Here is a 19,830-nt window from a genome sequence, read left to right as displayed (position 1 = left end):
TGTGGTGAGCATTGTGTTTGCCTCTACAGCACATTTTTCCATTTGTTTTCATGTACTTTCATAACTCCTACAAAAAAATAACTTTTGAAGGATAACTTCGAACAAAACCCTACTTACTTTAACAGTGTTTGTCCTGGTACAAGTAATATGCACAGCTCATCCACTGATGCAGTCCTGTGGCTCGAAAGGTGTTTGTTGTATTATCTCACTTAGATAATTATGTAGGCATTGGTGAACATCGCTTTGAAATAGTCAATAAAGTAAGGTGAAAACCTGAATTATCTTTGTTTTCACACATTTTGGAATGCTGATAGAAAACTCAAGTAGCAACGCCAAGAGAAGTATTGTGCATGTGCATTTAGCCCTAAAGAGTCATCTCAGTTCAGCTCCATGGAGCCCATAGAAGCGGTTACGAGACCAGATGTTTTTCTCATTCATTAGACAGCACTGTCCGGCATAAGTTTCTGTGCAGAAAAATGTTGGGATTGATGTAGATATGAGGCCGCTTTGTGATGCGAGCTCTGATCTGACACCTGATGTTGCTGTGCGTGCGTGCTGCAGGGCTGCAGAGCAGACCCTCAGGGTGCGAGCTGTAAAGAAGCCACAAAGCCAACAGGCGTGATGGCACGTAGCCATTAGCAACCTGGAGAAGGGCGAGTTCCTGGTCCCACTGAAGTTGGTAGGAGTTTTCTCATCAACTTCAGTGTGTTTTACTCTGACTGTCTGGTTCTTTGGCTCCAAAACACACATTTTTATCTCTTGAGCAAAAAGAGAGTTCCTGCAGCTGTCAGTACTAATAAGTCTCTTCAAGTCAGTCACCGGGGAGCAACTTCACTCATTTGTACACACAAAGCCGGTGTAATGCAGGGATGTCAGAAAGCGACCGTGGCCGGCACCTGCAGACAGGCCGAAAAAGTCAATTCTCATTGACTTCGGAGCAGCAGTTCTGTATTGACTTCCAAAGAGTTTTCCCTGCATGAGAACGGTGGGGTTTAGCTTGGAAAATGCTAGAGCCAGCTAAAGGAAAGTGCAATTATAGCTGCTGATTATAGATGAGGAGTGTCTGTTGGGATCCCCCTTCCTTCCCTCTCCAGCCCAGAGGAGTTGCTTGGACTGGAAGGCAACCAGCATGTGGAGCATGACATGGGTTTAAACTTCAAGTGCCTTTTAAAGGTGGCCAGTTGTAACACTTCATAGACAGATGCCACAAGATCTGTTCTTTTTTTTTTTTTTTTTAAATATGAACTTTATTTTTCTTGGAACAATTCAGTATGGTGGCTTTTTAAGGAAATTAAGCCCAGATTTTTTTTCTGCATTTTTGAATGATAACTAAACCAATGTTGCTGGCAGTGAGAGGCCTGCTACTGAGTCAAAGGACTGCAAAGGTTCCTGTGCCTGCCAGCAAAGCTCCCCCTGGGCTGAGTCTGGCTTGGCAAAAAGAGTTCCATATGGTCCCATATATCTATATGTATGCGTGTGTGTATATAGGTATATATAGATGTATATATTCATGTGCGTGTGTATATACCCCTATGTAGACAGGAGTTTTTAAAAACAAAAAACTAAACTCAAGGAAATAAACCACTTATCAGATCCCAAAGGGCTCCGCTCATTCAAACATATTTTTATTTGTAAATATTTATGCTATTTAAAAAAATATTTCCCATGAGGTCAAGATTCATAAGCATTGTCTCAATAGACTGTATTTTTTAGGAGTGTGGAGGGGATGGAGGGTGAGGTTAAGTTGTCAGAAATACCAACAACAGGCTACATGAATATCGCAGCAAGTATCTGAAGAGTGGATTGAATTTTGTGCTGGGTTCATGGTTTGGCAAAACGTTTTTGCTGGTGCTATGATGAAAACCTGCCCCTCTGCCCATATTTTCAATGTGGGACAGAAAGAGCTCTATGAGCGTTTCTTGCCAAAAGGGATCAATTCTGATCTGAGAACAGGGAATTTTTTCTAGCCCATGATGTAGGAGGGGAGGGGAGATTAGTTTACTAGCTTTGTGCCCTTTGGCCCTTTTATGCTTACTAATTAAAGTGGTTTAATGGTAGTTTGAGGATAGTATTAGGATCATCTGTTAGTCAGACTTCATGTTAATTAACCAGCCAACCCGCTCACACTGGAAGGGGCTCGTGTATGATTATGAGTCACCCGCTTTGGTAACTGATATTTGTTTATTTTTAGGCAGACTACGAGGCACCCAGACGCTATGGCAATGGGTTCCAGATCAGTACTTTAAATATAAGAAATATACTGGTGATTTGGACCTTGCAGATGAGAGGAGTGTCTGCTTGCTCACAACCTCTCCCTTTGTAGCTGATGAGGTCAGGCTCATCACATGAAGACAAATTCCTTATCCTAAGTATAGTTAAGGCTCATTCCTGAAATATACAGAAAGCATTATTTTGGGATGGATCTGTATGTGCTCTTGCAGCCCTTGATTGGCCCTATATTCCTAAATGAAAAAGTTGGTCTTGTCCATGTAAGAATATATGTTTGGTGCTACATTAATAGCTTCCAAATTTGTTTTGCATCTTTGTCCTTTATTCTTGAAGCGTGGTGCTGCTGGGTCCATGAAAGCACGAGAGCATGGCAAAAGCGAGGTGCCGAAAGCACAGTGGGATTTGGGAACAGAGGTGAGAGTCTTTGGGACTGTTGAAACAAGTTGCCTGTCTTCGCAGGTGATCGCACGACATAATCCCTTTAATCAATGCATCAAGCTCTGTTTCGTACTGAATTAAGCTCCTGCCCTTTGCTGCCCCAGAGCCACGCTTCTCGCTGCCACCTTGAACGCATTCGTGGCCAGCTCAAACCCATTTGTTCTTGTGCCAATGCCGACTTTGCTTCAGTTGCCTTTGTTATAGGACACGTCCCAATTTGTTTCATCAGGAGCAGGGGGAAAATTTTTCTTGTCCACATTTCTGTATGGGAAATTTGGAAACAGAAGGAGGGCTTTGTCTAACGGGGAGTCTTCCAGGTGCCCGTGCCTCCTCCTCAAGTGGGGTAAGTACTTTTCTTCGCTTCCCCTTCCTTCCCTCAATTTTCGCCTCCTCCATCCTTTCCTCTACCACACGTTTCTCCCACTGGCCTCCTGTTTTGTTTCCTGTGGCACCTGGCGTGCACATTCCCTGTCACTTCTGTCCCCATTTTGCTCCCTTTCGTCTCCACCATCACTTTGACGCCCAGGCCTCCTGGAGACTGGCTCCTTCGCCCACAGTGGTTCACGTTCCCTTTCCAGCTCAGGTCGGGCTCCCTCGCCTCCTGGCCAGGCACTGCTCCACCAAGGGCCAGGCACAGCTTTACAGTGGTGGCTGAGGACTTCAGGCCAGTGCTCAACCCTCAACAGGGGCGAGATGTCACCCATCATGGCTCTTCAACTCCATTTCAGTGAAACCAAGGTGCTTGGGGTCCTTGGCTCACGCCTTCTTACTTGTTTCTCTCTTCAGGGTCTCTCCTGGTGCTGTCATGGTGCATCTCCCAAGGGTGGCCTCAGGCCTCGCAGAGGGACCAGTGTCCATGTGGCCTTCCAGCTCAGCCACGAACCTTTGCTGTGGGTGGGAAATGAGGAGCACCGGGGAGAGGGGGCTGAGAGACGAACCCCGCTGCCCCCCGGGCTGAGGCAGCCGCCCGTCTTCTCCATGTGGAAGGGCAGCAGTGGAGAGAAAGGTGACACAGTTTCCATTGCCTGTTATTTGCTTTTGGGTTTGGGGAAAACATGGGTTAGGGTGGCATAAATGTCACCAGTTCCCCTGCAGAAGTGACTTTGGACCATGGAGGGTAATGGGAAGAGAGACAGCCATAGTGAAATGCAGTCCTGGTACCTTGTTCGTATTGCTGGATGCCTTGAGTCCCACACATTTATCTGTGAAGGTGAGATATGGAGCATTACTTAAACTGTGTAAATAATCATTTATTCATTCTTACTTTATGGCCTGGTACACATAAAAAAAAAAATATGCTGGGAATAAGGTATCTTTCTGGAAAAGCGTCATTTTTATAAGAACTGCATCAAGCAAAGAATTGACTTCATTTAAAATTCCCCTTTTGTGGATTTATGTCTTAATATTGTAATTTTAACATTGTTTTTGTTTAGTGTATTTTGTGTAAGCAGTCATTTAATTTGCAATGAATTTATTTCATTACTATAACGCTGGTTTCCGTATTTTCTGGTATTTGTTTTAGCATTGTAACTACACAAGCACAGTCTTCCATTCGGTTTCCAGATGGAAACCCCTGCATTTTCATTTTCCTGAAATGGGATCTTTTAAGATTTTTCCTTGAAATTATTTTGCTGTATACATTTCATGTTTGGTCACTTCTGCAATGACATTTAATGAACTTTCCTTATAATAGTTTCCAGTGCAATAGTACTGCAGCATGAGTCCTATGATTTTGGTAAATGCAGTGAGGAGAGAAGAGTTTTACATGAACTCTTCCTATATTGTGGTTACGATAGGATTTGGAAAACAATTTTTGACAATCATGGTGAAATTAAAGAGGGGTTCTTTGTGCATGAGTTCAGACTCTGAGACAACTTCTCACAGCAGTTTCATCCCAGTTGGTGGTGGTGGGGGAATCACATTAAGGAGGTTTAATACTGGGTGATTGGAAAGGGATTTTCTGCAAGCCATGGAGGCCTGGCAGCGTGATGGGGGAAGTTTTTCTGCATGCCTTCTGGCTCTTGGCTCAAGCCAATGGCACAGATCTCATGCTATTACAAACACTCAATTAAATCACCACTGTATTTAATAAACAATTTAAAAATATCAGATGTAGCAAAACAAACATGGAGATGACAGAATCAGTTTTGTTTTTAGAGGTGGCGGAGAACAGAATGTCCTTTTCTTGGAAACGCTACATGTCCAGGAGGAAAGCTCCTCCTTTGCAGCATGTGTCTCAGCTTCTCCAGACATTGTTTCCGAAGTCTCAGGCAACACTGGCCCATGGAAACCCATGTGCCAATATTTGTAGGAGCACGGGCTCCCCAGCTCTCTCGGGGATGTTTCTTCCATCTGTCACCTAAATAAAAATCGCTCTTGCAATTCTTGCATATGAGGGCTAAAAAGATTTGGTAAGAACCTAGGAAAAAAGTAATTTGGATAGAGAAAAAGAAGTGCTTTTACTGACCTAGAAGCAGCTGTCCATTTTGAAAAGCAGCAGCAAAAATGATGCCTGGACTTTTTCTTGAAATCTCTTATTTTAAGCTGATGACCAAGAAGTAGGTAGCTGCCCTGCTTTCCGCCTAGACAAATGCAGCTAAGGGCTGGGTTTGGCTGGCTGATGTGTGAGAAAGGAAGACCAGCCTCCCACTTCAGGTCTCAGGTTGTGTTGATGCTTGAGTAGTTTGAAAACATACCCCTTGTTTAATAGAGGAATGGACCGAACCTCACTTCAACATCCCGAATCTCTCAAATACAGCACAGTATTAAATCATTTCTCCAACGTAACCTTCCAAAGTTAAGCTGCAGATGAGTCGTCCTTTGTGTCAGTGTCCTAATATACCTGAAGTTCTCAAAGAATTGCCTGATTTTTGTTCTCTTTGGGCTGACAGATGCATTTCTGAGCAGGCTTGGAGGCTTTCATGCAGGTTGCCCTGTTGCCCACATTTCATGCTCATCTATCGGGTCTTCAGGAGCCACCGTGCTGCTGTCAGTCCCCATTTGTTGGTGTGCTGGTAGAAATGCTGGTGCAAGGTGAGAAGCTTATAACTGAGATCCTGAGGGTTCATTTAGCATGCAGCATGGATGCAGGAACTCTGGAAAGCTGCCTTAACTTGCATGGGTTGTTGTATCCCCAATGGGTATTGCAACGGCAGAGAAATTACAGGATGCCTCACTGTGTGTGTTTTTGCTCCTCATTCTTTCTGCATCTGGCTCTAGCAGCTTTCTTTGGGGTACAGATTTTCCCTGCTGGAGTCATCCTCCAGGAAAGCTTTAGAATCCTCTCATCCTGGCTTAGTAACTAAATATGTTGCCGTCGGGGAGAGTCCTGAGCTTTTTACATCTGTAAGGTAGAGCTGATCCTCCTGAATGGACTAGATAACCAGATGGATTAGATGACCTCTCAAGGGACCTTCAATCCCTTTCTTCTGTCATTACGCTCCTCCAAGTGCTGGGAATGGGACTAAGGGATGCCTGAGGGGTTGGAAGTGAGGAGACTTAAAATGGGTATTTCCATGGAAGGGCAAGAAATGACCCTGAGGACTGAAATAGACTGGTGTCCTTCTGTCAGTATTTGCAGTTAAATTCGCAGTATCACACATGTCATTTCTGGGGGCTTGGGGAGAATCTAGAGAGACGAGTACACTTTAGCCCCTAGATAACACTCATTTAATTCTTGGGCTATATACCTTAAAAAAATTGCATTAAAAAATCTATGAAGATTAGGTTCTATTTCAGTAATTATTTATTTTTGTCAAGGGCTACTGGTTTCATTCTTGGGCTGGTGTGCTCTTTGGCTACCTGTGTTCCTCAGCTTTAACAGTCCTTCAGCTGCCAAGGTTTCTCGTGAAGCAATGCCTGGGTTATTAAAAAAAATGATGATCCCAAAGAAAAAGCAAAGACCAAACTGATTCAGCTTATGAAAGTTTACAGAGAGCAGGGGCAAATATCTATTTAGCTCTGTTTCAGTTTTGTTGGCATAAAGTGAAGCTGTATAAAATGCCCTTGAGTTTAAGATGTCAGTCCTTCAGGTGACTGCACGCAGCTGGGTCACGGCGTGACGCGGAAAGCCTGTCCGGCTTTCTTTGCTCCTGTCCCTCCTTCCCCCCCAGACCCAGCAGCACCCTCAGCTGTCAGCTCCCTCACCTGGAGCCTGGGCCCAGGTCTGAACAGGACCCTCCTGCCATCCCAGGGTGGTGTTTTTATCCTCCTTCCTTCGTGGGGAAGTAAAGGGAGCAGCTGCAAGAGAAGAATAAAAACCAAATCTCTTCACTGGGGCCTGGGCAAATAGTTGACTCTCCGGCATCTCCAAGTTATTTTTGTTTAATAAAACACACCAGAGGAAGCTTTCTCAGGAGGCTCTCTTTACTTCCCTCTGTACTTGAGGGTCAATATTTTAAAAACTTATTTTTCCTCGCATTTGTACTTTTACAATGAGTATTTCTGCTGGCATGGCTCAGGTGGGACTGGCCCCATTCAAATGCAGGTAGAAAGGAATGAACAGCTGGGACCCTCAGCTTGCCACACTGCGACAGAATGAATAAAATGCCACAAACATACGCACCAGGCACGGGCAGTGGGAGCTTTCTCTGGTGCTGCTACACCCACTGCGCAGAGAGGGCACGCGGGAAGCAAGGGGCAGATCTGTACACGAGTAAGTGGAAAACCATGATTTTGAAAACTCCCCTGTAGCTAAAACCTAACCCAAAGGCTTTCAAGATGAAAATTCACTGGATACCTGAAGTTTGTGTGCATGTGTGGAGGCACTCCAGCCCTAAAGCCAAAAGCACGATGCTAAGACCATGTTCAATGCATCTCCCCACAGGACAGACAACAGGATCCAAGACACCTCCAAGGTATCAGTAGCTGTGCTCTCTTGCAAACCAAGGTGAGGGGACCCCCTTGCTCTGCAATGTCTCTCCCGTCCCCCCTTGTGCTGGGCCAAGGCTCTGCTTCAGCACAGCCACAAGAGTCTTGCAAGCAGCCCCATGGCTCAGACCCTCTCCAGGGGCTGGGAGATACGGGGCTGGTTTCTCTCCTGCGTTAGTGCCTGGACCACTGTGCTGCGGGACACAGAGGGGAGCTGTGCTGCAGAGGGGCCGCTGCTGCCATGCAGGCAGAGGAAGGGTCTGCCTGCCCGCGTTCTGGCTGGGGCAGCTGGCAGTAGCAGCCTGCTTTTTCCCCTGGGACCGTGCAATCCCTTCCCCGGCGTTTCAGGGGTAGACGTTTGCTCATGCACCGAGTAATAACTCTGCAGGCTCCCTGCCCGAGCCCCTGCGAAAGCGCAGAAGCAGGATACGTGTGGTCCTTGCTCCCCTCCCAGCACTGGCCATGGGGGCTCTGCCACAGTCCGGCCCTGCACAAGGAGAGCTTGTCCTACAAGAGGTGACCACTGCCTGGGAGCTTGCACACTGCAGCGGATTAGAGTGAATCAGCTTCCCAGCAGTGCTGTGCCCTCCTCGGCATCCCTACAGCGGGGACGGGACCTGAGGGTGTGCAGGAGCTCCTGAACTGTGGCAGTTTTGACAGTCCGCTACACTAAATTAAAGCAGGACTGATTTTGGTTTAATAAAGCAGGGTGAAAATGTGGAAATCAACACCTTGAAAGTATTTGGGGTTACACAGGGTTGAACTCAGTCCCTCACACAAGTTTTTCTTAAAAATAAAAGTAATGAAAGTATTAAAAATACATGGAATTGATTGGAGCAAAAGGCCTATTGTCACAGGCTCAGTGTTCTGTTAAATTCACGTGGCAAACCAGGAGGTCATTAATAAAGGATAAAATGATGAGTGAGTGAGGTGTGTGCCCATTGGGGGTCTGCAGTGGGCACTAGGTGAGGAGGGCAGACCTCTGGGGAAACTGTTACCGTCAGGGCTGCCCTGCACAGGCTCTTCTCAAATCCCAGCAATCACTAAGTTACTAAGATGGGTGTCTTCTACTTGATCTCAGAAAAAATTATGTAGTCAGGGAAATTGAAAGAAAGGATCTGGCTGAAATCTTCATTTCCACCCGGCTGTGCTTCTACTTCTTATTTTCTTTCTTCCCTCTCCCTGCTTCCTCTTCTCTCCTCAGTCTGGTTGTGCCCCTGTTTCAAAGTCTGGATTAGGCAGCCAAGATTGCTTTTTTGTTTGAGTACTGCGAGGGTGCTCAGAAAGGCTGAGCAGTGCCCTGAACAGCTGAATGCTGGTACAAATCATCTCCGAGGAAATGATAAGAGCGTGCGCTGTGCCCTTTCTTTCACAATGAGATGGAGAGGAAGAGTCAGCACCACAACGGCCGCTGTGTTTTCTGTCTCCACGGCTCTTCCCTCTCGCTCTCCATTTGTATGCTCTTGTCTTTTTTTCCTCTGGAGGAACAAAAGAAAACAACATCTGCTCTGTCCCATTTAAAATAACCTTTTCCCTTTTTGCCAAAACGGACAGTAGTTGTCACCTCCAGTACCTTATAAGAGCCAGCCAAAGAGTGGCTTTCCCTGATAGTAGGTCATTCTGTAAGCAGGAAAAATAATGAAGCCTGTTTCTCTGCAGATCTATGTTCCTATCACGTAAAGGGCAGTGTTGACTTTTAAGTTAATTATACTCAAATCTACTGTTATCTCTGCATAAAGCATAAATGATATCGTGCTCTGCGGCTTCCATGTTCTTCAGCCACGCTGCCTCCCTCGTCTGCCCACAGCTGCTCCGCTGCCTTTAGCTGGCTGGCTTTCCTCCTCCTTTCCATCTTCCCTGCACGTTACAGCTTCCGTGTTTTTCTGCTGCTCCAGGTTTCTCTCGAGATCATCTTGTCATTTCCTCCTCCTTTTTAACCCATCCCTTCCCCTGACCTGACCGTTCTTCTCTTTGCAGGGCCCTGCAAGCTGCCGTTGTAACCGTAAATAACAGGCGGGCTGTGGTCAAGCAGTAACACCTCCCGGTACACGAGGAGCACCAGGGGAAGCCTCACCCCACTCCCCCACAACCAGTGATCTCTCAAGGTCTCTCACGTCCCCATTAGCCACAACAAACCCACCAGAACGAGCCGTGCTCCAGAGATGGGACCCATCAACGGTCCTCCTCCACTGTTGACCATTTCTCCACCAGCCATAATCCAGCTAGGGAATCTCTTTTTCCTGCTGTCTGCCATTGCATTACAGGGACTACAGCTCTTTCACACAGCTCTAGACAGCACGGGGTTGATCCCAGCTCTTGGTATGCGTGTGGGACAGTAGTTGTAATGCCAGCAGCGGGGCCCGTGCAGCACAGCAACTAAAGGTGGAAGAACTGAGCTACCGCTACTCCTCCCTGGTACTCAATCAGCCCTTTGCACTGTGCAGTGCACTTCCTTGGTGGCTGCTATCTCCTATTATACATTTTTAATTGATTAATTTTTCATCCTTATCCTAAGGTCACACGTTCATGGCAGTCATTGTCAGCACCCCGTGTTCATTTCATGTAAAGCTATATTTAGACATTTCACGGATGACATATCACTAATGTCCAATATCCTTTTACAGCTCAAATCAGACTTCAGACCTTTAGACTAGGATTTCGTTAGTCCTTGTCTGGACCATAAGCCGCGCTGCTCAGCAGCTTGTTGGTCCCACTGGCGTGACTGCAGTTACACAGCTACGTGAGGTTTCCTGTTTTTTCACACTTTTTTGGCATTGCATTAGCCTGCCCTCTTCCCTTTACCGCCTGCCCTCGGCCTGCTATCCGAGTGCGGCTGGGAGGGCTCCTGTGTGTGGCCTTTACCGCAATGGCACCGCAGTGGCTGTTGCGTATAGCGTGAGTTGCGGCACCGCGTGTACCTCACCAAAGCGCTACGCTTCCCCTTTCTTTTCCCTTACAACATTCCCCCTCTCCCCGAGTATTTTAAAGCCAAGAGATATTCTAGAAATTGGGTAACAGGAGCAAAATCATCTGAGGTCAACTTGGAGAGGTCCAAACCATGCGCTCTGCTTCCTGGCCACTGGTTTTTATAAATCCCATAAGAATTTAATTAACTCCGAAGAACTTTACTTTATTAAATTCTGTTCTGATTGGCTAATGGGAGAAAGAAGATGGGGGGAGGAAGAGACGTGCACTGCCCAGCTGATCTCGTAAGCCTTATTTCTATGGAAAATGGAGATAAAAGCTAATGGGAAAGGGAATAAGGAGTGTTAAAAGTAACAGCTTTACTTGATCCTTTGCATATCCAATGCTTTTAATATTTTCTCTCTTTTTCAGAACATTAAGGAGGATACGCAGGGCTGAGATGCTCTGCCTGAAGCCTCGGACTTCATTTGCCAAGTTGAAGTTGAGTTAGCACCTCCGAGCCTCTGGGGCTGTGTCTTGCATCAGAAACAACGCGGCTCGTTATCATCCCTGAACTCTGCTCCTATCAGTCGCTGTGCTAGGTGATGCTAGGTGACACATGGAGGAAAACAGGATCTCTTCCAGAATATGTGAAAAGGTAGGTTTGACATAAGATTAAATCAATAAGAGGAAGATGGATGAGCATTCATTACCTGTATTTATCGAGAAGACAGTTTTAAGAGAAGGGAAAGTTTACCTTAGGACGTTTGTTCTCCTTCCGTTTGTCGTACAGCTGCTTGTCAGTCAGCTCTTTGGCTGCCACAGATGGGAGCGTGTGTTTCAAGGTGAACTGTTGCTTATTTCAGTTTGCCTTAAAATGTTGCTTGGCAAACCGAGGTAGTTCAGGAGATGATTGATGAGCAATGAGACAAGCACGCAGCAGGGACAGGCTGGACAGCTGGGATGACTTCAGCCACAGTCCAGAGCTGATCCTATCATTTAAAGGGCAGGATTGGGTCGAAAGGAAAAGGGATGCTAAGGGGGAAAGGATGAATAAGGGAGAGAGAGAGACAGTTTCAAAGGCTAGGAGACAGACTGTGATACAGTAGTCACCATAGTGATGACGAGGGAGGGAGGCAGGAGACAGGGCAAAAACAAAGTCAGTCGACAGTAAAAACATTCAAGGTTCAAAAGGCAGCCTACTGGCTTTGTGCATATCTGGGCATCCTGAAGACTGGGCAGACACCAGCTGGCACCTCCATGCCTTTCTGCTGCTATTGATTTTATTTTGCTAAAGGTATATTTAAAGTTATTATTTGGACCATCACGTAACAGTGACAACAATGTTTTAGCTAAAGGATATTCTCTTTCAATACCAGTGACTCTTGGCTAAGCTTGACTAACTTTGTGGCAAGACTGATATGGGAAAAAAATTCCTTGTGGCCTCCTTCCTGTCTTTTACTCGTGCCTTTGAATTGTTAGTGCATGTATTAGCTGTGAAGGGAGGATTGCCCTGCTGATGGGGTAATCCGAACACAGCTACGCACCAGCCACAGCAGGATCTGCAGAACTGTGGTAGACCCCTCGGTCCCCCAGTGCATGGAGATGGTAAGGTAACATCAGAGGGGGATCCACAAAAGCCACCATGCTGAAATGCCAGTTACCAAAAATAGTCCAAAGGAGGCACTGAAAAGAGGAGACATCCTTGGATATACTCTACCACTTTAGAAGAGGCTGCAGCAATTTAAGAGATGATCGTCTTTTTGGCTGTTTGAGTTCGCCACGTCTCCGCCCGAGGTTATCACTGTCACAGCAGAGCGGTTCACCCGAGCGCTCCTCGTCTGCCGCGGTGCCATGTCTGACCAGCTCGTTCTTGCACTGAAGCAGATGAGTTATGTCACAAGCAACTCTGCCAGCCCTGCTAAGGGAAAGCAACAGTTTTCAACCCAGGAATTGTAGCTGAAGGACAAGGAGATAATTCCTTATGCTGTCACAGTTACATTTGCCAGAGGCTGTCTGACCAAAGCTTTAAATCCATCCCTTCCCACGGCATAGGCATCTTACTACATGCCACCAGGCAGTGCCTTTCTCCTTTCAAAATTCAAACTGGAACTAGATGCCTGAAACTTTGCCTTATTGTGTTAGTCTGTGTAGTGTTGTTTTTGTTGCTGCTGTGTCAGCTGCTGGAGATGACACAAGAGGCAGGGGTTAGAGCACTTGACAAAGAGATCCATTCACCTCCTGCCTATCAACAGAGCATCCAGGCATAGCTAGAACTATGCTGGAAGAGAAGACCCTGCAGACCTTTTGAAGCTTTTCTCTGCTGCATGAAATAATTAGAGATTCTTGAGGGAGGAGAAAGGGGGAGAATAACTCTGTTCCAGATATTACAGCACCTATCTCTGAGTCTCAGCATCCCAGGCCATCCCTAATAATTTAGCTAGTCATGCCTAGTCTTGTTCTGTCTTCGTCCCCTCAAAACTTTATTCCAGACAGCAGGGTTTCTCTGAACTGTGGGAAAACAGACATATAAGCTTAGAGACAAAAATCAGTCTTATTCCAGTTATTACTGGAATACACCAAGGACATAAAAATTTGACACTGGTATATTAAGTGTGTTATTGCTATCACTTTGAAGGCTTCAGGATATGCTGTATTTACTCTGACCCTTTTACTTGCAAGTGTGTCTCTTCTTAATGATTCATGGTAAAATCATCTGTGGTTTTTTTTTTTTCTTCAGAAATTAGGCAAATTTTAGATTTCCAAACCTGTTGCCCTTGACCTTCTTCAATGAGGAAAGGCCTTTGACTATGCTGTGAGAAGTTTAGGGATTTTGTGATTTTTGCCTAATTTTTTAAGGGTGTAGGATGTCTCTGGATTTACTTTACATTCAATAAATATCCTCACCAGATTACTCCTCTCATTCCATTTGGGTTGTAAAACCAAGTCTAGCCTTGCAGGAAAGAGGGCGTCAAGCCTAATTAGCCCCTGCCCTTTGATCTCTTAAGCAGACCAGAGCACATGTTAAAGTTTTTGATTCTTGACCCCTGCAGTTCCAGATGGCTTTCAGGTTTCCTGGGCCCTCCTATAACTATTTAAAATGTGCACATTGTGCGACGCGTACTGCCCGATGGACTACTGAAATTATGAACCTGAATTACAGACAAACATACTGACCCTTACTTTTGCATGTATTTTTATGGTATCTCAATACTTTGTGTTATATGGCCCTTGTAGTGTTCAATCACCAACAAGAGCTCAGATTGCAGCATGGCAGTCTTCAAAAAACCTGCCTTTGGGGTTTTTTTTGGCAAAGGTTTCACAGTGGTACCCTGGTGTGGGGCACAGGCCCACAGGTGCGAGGGAGAGAAAGGGAAAGGGAAATTGTATGAGCAATAGGGAGGAGAAACAAGAATTAACATGATTAAAAGGTGGCTGGTCCTTGGCGCAAAGGCATTGACAGTGTAGAAAGAGAACAGTACTTGGATGGAGAATCCAGAGATGGAGGTTATAGCAAGGCCATCAGAGAGACTGGGATGAGATCCCTGACCAACGGAGACTGAAGTTAAAACAACAGGAGAAGCGAACAGCATGAGAGGAAGCAGGGACGTGGAAAAGACTGAGATGCAGAAAGGTCCATTTTAGGGGAATGCCCATCAAGATGTGTGATACCCCCCGTCAGTGCACGGAAAGGCAGTCAGGCTGCTGAGCCTCCCTGTTCTGCTGTCAATAAATAGCAGTGAAGCTGTGATGGCAGGAGAGGCGCTCCCCCCTCCAGAGCACAGGGCATGGTGGTACTGTGAGCAGATACTCCATTAGGTCAAGCGGTAGATGTCTGTGGAGTGGATCTAAAGAGTCTCCTCTTTCTGAGCACGGGGATATGAATGATTCCAGATGATACATGAAACAAAAGTCTTCACTCTCCTTCCCCTCACCCCAAACCAGAATTCTATATGCAGAAGTGACGACGAGGTTTAAGTTCAGGTTATTCAGAAATTCAGATGACTCAGAAAAATGACAGAATAGAGACTGCATTATGATGCAGCTCTTAGTGGGATACTATTCTTTCCAAAGGACTTGAATTTATTCTGAAATGGACAGAGGATCCCTTAGTCATTTTGTTTTTTCTGCAGTATCTAATGTGTGGTCCCCTACAGACTTTATTGTGTGCTATTCAGGCTTGTTTTAAAGGCCATCTGTTTCCTCCTAAGTAAGGATGCCATATATTTGTTTTTCTCTGGTACATCCTTCTTTTCTGCCCTTTGAATCCCATCTGGGCGATTTTTTTAGGAGGTGATCAGGATTTTAAAAGAGAGTTTGAGGTATAGGTGCTCTTGGCTTTGGAGGGTTTGAGAGTTACCGTGTAAGACCTCTACTCCCCTTACTTTTTGTCAACGATATGGTAGCTCAAGTCCTAAAATTTTCTCTAGTGCTCATCACTGCTGTTCTTGAGGGCTCCACAAACACTGAATTCATCTTCATATCAGCCTGGCGAGGGTTTCATTTTGCTCTGTTATTTTGGGGAAAAGTTAGTGGGGTTTTAGAAATAAACTTCATTACCCGTCTTTCAACTTTGATTATAGGTTGCATTTGTCCACACAAAGACCTTGCCAACAGCATACTGGTAGCACAATGGATAACACCCTCTGATTATAGATCAGAAGACTGCAAGTATGACTCCTGGATTGTTTTTCTTTTGCAGGCCACATGCTTTTCCCTTTTCATTCAAGGTGTTTGAAGCAGAGCATGGTAAACTGTCTTTGCAATCTGGGATTCCTTACCAGCTGAGTGCACAAATACCCCATTTTCACCTACTTTCTATAGGACTTGGTTTGTGTAGCTCCAAGTACCTCTTTAAGGTTAAACCGAAATAGAGATCTGGAAGGCAGGAGTCTCTCTTACTGCACACTTCACCCCAGCAGAATGATCCGTTACTCAGAGAGGTAGAGGGTCCTGTGCAAAAAATGGGATTGCATCATTAAAGGTTTCAGAATTAATATTCAGAAGCAGGGCAGAAGGGATATCAGTCAAACTGTTGCACACAGAGGCTTAATTTTAATAATTCCTCAATTCGCCTGTCACATTGTTCTTCCTAGATTTTGATATAAATGCTGGAACTAGAAATGGAATGACAAATACGCTTAGCAGAACTGATATCAATTCACTGAAAAATATATTAGTTGTGACCAATAAAATCAGATTATTTCACTGGATTTGCTCTGGGTTTACCGTAGTGTAACCCAGAACAGACTGTGGTCCAGTGCGTATGGGAAAAATTACACTTTAAAGAAATAAATCTCACGTATTTCAAGTTTTATTAGCTTCTGTTTCCGTTGTGCCATTCAATTTTTATGTTTGACATATACTGGGGCTTGGCTGGGTGAAAGCTTTAGTCTTCATTGTGTTATAGGGTTTTTGTAAAGAGTAGATGATGTTTTTAAAAAGCCAAGAATAGACAATACGTGTAATTGTTTATAGGGAACTTACTCTTGGCTCAATTTAGCCTGTAGCGTGACAAAGAATTTTATCCAAGAGCATAGTTAATCTATATGGTATTGCCAAATTGAATAATTTAAAAATCATGAGTCAGATCTTAAAAAAATATTATGACATGGACTTCTAATTATAATGTTTAGGAGCGAATATATATTCAACTCATTTTACTTTGCCTTCTGATTCCTGAGCCTTTGCAGTGTGCTCAGGTTATATTTTTAAGCTTTCTCGCTACAACCATGAGAGCAAGAAAATTACTGCCTTTTTGTTTAAATGAAAGAAAAATGAGAGTTTCTCACATAATCCCATCACTCCAAGAGCTGGTACTTTGAGGAAAAAGCCTCAAATATCACAAAACTTATGATAAAAATTGTGAGAATTGGCAATTTGCAGCTCCTCAAAGGTGTGTGAGTTTTAGATATGCCCTTCTTACAAATAAAGAACTTCCTGAAGTATATAAAAGATGCAAAGCTATACTTTTGTGGCAATACCATTAGAAATAACTTCTCCTTCTCCAGGGAAAGACACAGATTGCCACCTTCTCCCCACAACCGCTGAAATAGGAGGCCCAGCTAAAGAAAAAAGGTTCTGATCTTAGCTGAGTCGACAATCTGTTACCACAGTATGGATTGGGAATAACTCCAGGAAAGTTAGTGCAAATACCACAGCTTTCCACTTTGGATCTAAGATCAGAATGTTTCCTGATACCTCGGGGAAATTGGAGGAGGGAGGGATACTGGTTTTTGGTTTTATGACTGTGTATTATCTTGAATAGCCCGGGAGAAGTTTGGGGCCTCCTTCTGCTCTGGATTACATTGGTTTAATTCTGCAGCAATTGCACAAAGACCAATTAGCATACGTCAGATAAGACTGAGGTCAAAGAAGAATTTAGCTTTCTGCAACTTTCAGTTCAGTACAAAGATGACATTAGATTTTGTGCATTTTAACTCACATCTGCCTGCAACAGGGGAGTATTTAATTGAGGATGTGGAAGCACTTTTCTCAATGGCTAGAGCAGACACTGGAGACTGACCTCAGGAAAGTGGTACAGGGCTTTTATCTCTCCGGGATATAATCTAGGAAGAATGAAAAGGTGAAGAACCTGGGAACTGCTGTGGTGTGACCTAGTGAATGGTGAAGTCCCATTGCCCCATCTCCCTAGGGATCCTGAGAATTCATCTATTCCATTTGAGAAGGGACATGGCAGCCCCTTGTCCTCAACCCCAGCGATGACATTTGTTTGCTATTATTAAAGTGAGAGGGTTGCACTCAGAATATTTTGGGGCTTCTTTGGCTACATCTGCTAAAACTACAAGAGTGCCTGGGCCTGCCTGCAGTTTGCCAACAGGTTCTGTTCTATTATTATCTGTTTTTATGAACAAATACACGCTCATCTCCTTTTGCTTTGCAAAGAGTCCTTGTTTTCCACACTGGCAGCAGATAATAGGTGTCCCCTGTAAGCTGACCAGATGACTTTGCCATACATCATCCGCTGCTCCAAGGGTTCTTTACGGAGTTGCAGCCTAAGCATCTCTCCTGAGTTTCAGAGGAGCTCTTTTTTGTCATGTGGGCAGCTACAGCAAAGTGTTACCACCCTCTGACCACTTTTCTGCAGGAGGATGTCTGTGACTGATATACCATCCCATGGCTACAGGAGATGACCACCGCTGACAGCAGTAGCTCACTCATTTCTTGTGGAAAATCTTCAAGCCGGTTTTGTCAGGCACATTCCTTTCCAATCATCTGAAGGCTCCAAAGGAATTTTTCTAATATTTCTAGTATTAGTACTTCTAATATTTCACCACTTCCACAACAGGCCTTTCAGCATCTGGGAGAGCAGAAGGGGCTTCTTCTCCAGTGGACATGGCTCTTGTGTGGGTTGGTGCCAACAGAACTTGTCTGTTATCCCCCCAATATCAAAACAGCAGCCTCTGCAGTGGAATAGTTGAAGACTGTATCCAATAGTTGAAGACCCAATGTCCAACAGGTCTGTTTGGTCTCCTCTTGCTGCTTGGGCCTTGGTGTGGGTCTGCACCAGAAGTCTGAATAGTCCTGCATGATTAAGAAACCGAAGGTAGTTACCCTACCAGGGTAGCTCTCTTCCAAATGCCGTACATGAAAGATCCCTTGCTCACTACGACTATCTGGCAGCTGACTGGCCTCAGCCCAGGAGGCCTCCTCCCTCCTTGCCCCCATGCTAGCACCTCTGCCATCCTACATGTCTCGGGTTCATTAGAAGCCTTATCCTGGATAGCCAACTTGCCTTTTTCCTTCTCAGCTTTTCTCCCCAGTCTATCTGCTCTTGAGTCATTACTCCTTTATGCTAATCATTGGAGCTGGGTTCTTTCTAGCTCTCTTTAATTACTGTCTAGCTTATATATAGCCCCCTCATACTGTAATCATAGAGATAGTAAAGATTATGCAAATGTTGATTAGGGTGTAATGTGGCTTGCAGAACATTCATCATAACTGGTGAGAGGGGAGAAGAAGGGAAGCTTGATTCTTAGGGGCTAGGCTGAAGTTATCCTGAGAGCATTTAGATTTTACTTTTTTTTTTACTTGAAAAGTGAACATATTTGATACAGAGAATACTGAAACTCAGCAAGAAAAATATTTGAATAGAATCGTGCTTCCCTAGAGACACAGTTAAACTAGATACCTGTTCTTGGGTCTCACCTATGCAATACATGAGGGTTGCTAAGACAGTTGTTTGCATCCCAAGACAGCCACTCTCATCCTGATACCACCCAGAGCACTTTTTGTCGCTTTCTTCATATGCACAGGGCAGAGACCCCCCCAAACCCTGTGATAAAAAATTACAGGCAAAAGTGAAGTTAGTTATCCTAAATATCAGTCAGTGAACATGCTGATCTTCTTTCCTCTCTTAACTCTGAATACTCAGGTGGATAAGTAGAATCCAGCTAAGAGATATCTTCAGACAAACAGATGGGTAATTATTTTTCCTCTAGAGTTACCACATTTTATGCATATTATCATGAGGCAGAATGAATGGTACCTGGGAAATTTTAAATCTGAATTACCATTTACTATATAAGGTGAGAAAATTGCCAAGAATAATGGAAAAAACATTGAGTACCAAGAGGCAGACCAACAAGGAATACAAGCTTTATGGTAAAAGCCAGAGAGGCACAAGGATATTATACCTTCACATAGGTATGCATATGTCTTGGATCCAACACTTGTGGATCCACTAGAGGGCTGGATGTATGTTAGACAAAGGCTGGCAGGGAATTTTTAGTGCCATGAAGAAGTCCCCAAACTGTGCCTGTAAGAACTAGATCCGGAGTGGAACACCCCATAGTAGCACAATGCTATCTCTGTCATAGACGCAGGGCAAGATCCACGTGATTTAACAAAGTGAATCAGGGTTAGCTGTATCAGCTATAGCTCCCACGGGAACAGTGTTGACAAGAGAAGTGTTGTTTTCCTCTAGGCTTCTAGAACAACTCTTCTTTAGATGATGATTGCTCCTGACTGGATTCTCTCCAGGAATCTGCTGGCATTGCTGGCTAGCAAACACAGAGGTTCCATCTCGCGGTAATCTCTTTGGTGCTGAAGCCTGGTAGGTCTGCCCGGCTCAGGCTGCGTGTGAAGTCAGGACAGAGTATTTCAGAGGTTGGAAATGCATCTTTTGCAGACAGTTTACTTATAACAAAAGAACACCCAGAGGCTCAACCAACCTTCAAGAATACTCTGAAATCTCCCTTTAGAACTTGCTAGAGCAGTGGCGATAAAAGGGGCGGGGGGAAGCCTCTCAGCTGGCACAGCTGGAAACCTGTTCTGATGCTCTGATGGCACTGGAGGTAAGGCACACAGCTAAGCTGCAAGCCAGGAAAGTGAGGAGACTCAGTGACCACCTCCCAGTCACCTCAAACG

The sequence above is a fragment of the Platalea leucorodia genome, assembly GCF_965183815.1.
Source record: "Platalea leucorodia genome assembly, chromosome: 7".
NCBI classification, from domain to species: Eukaryota; Metazoa; Chordata; class Aves; order Pelecaniformes; family Threskiornithidae; genus Platalea; species Platalea leucorodia.
Note: the sequence above shows the minus strand (reverse complement) of the source record.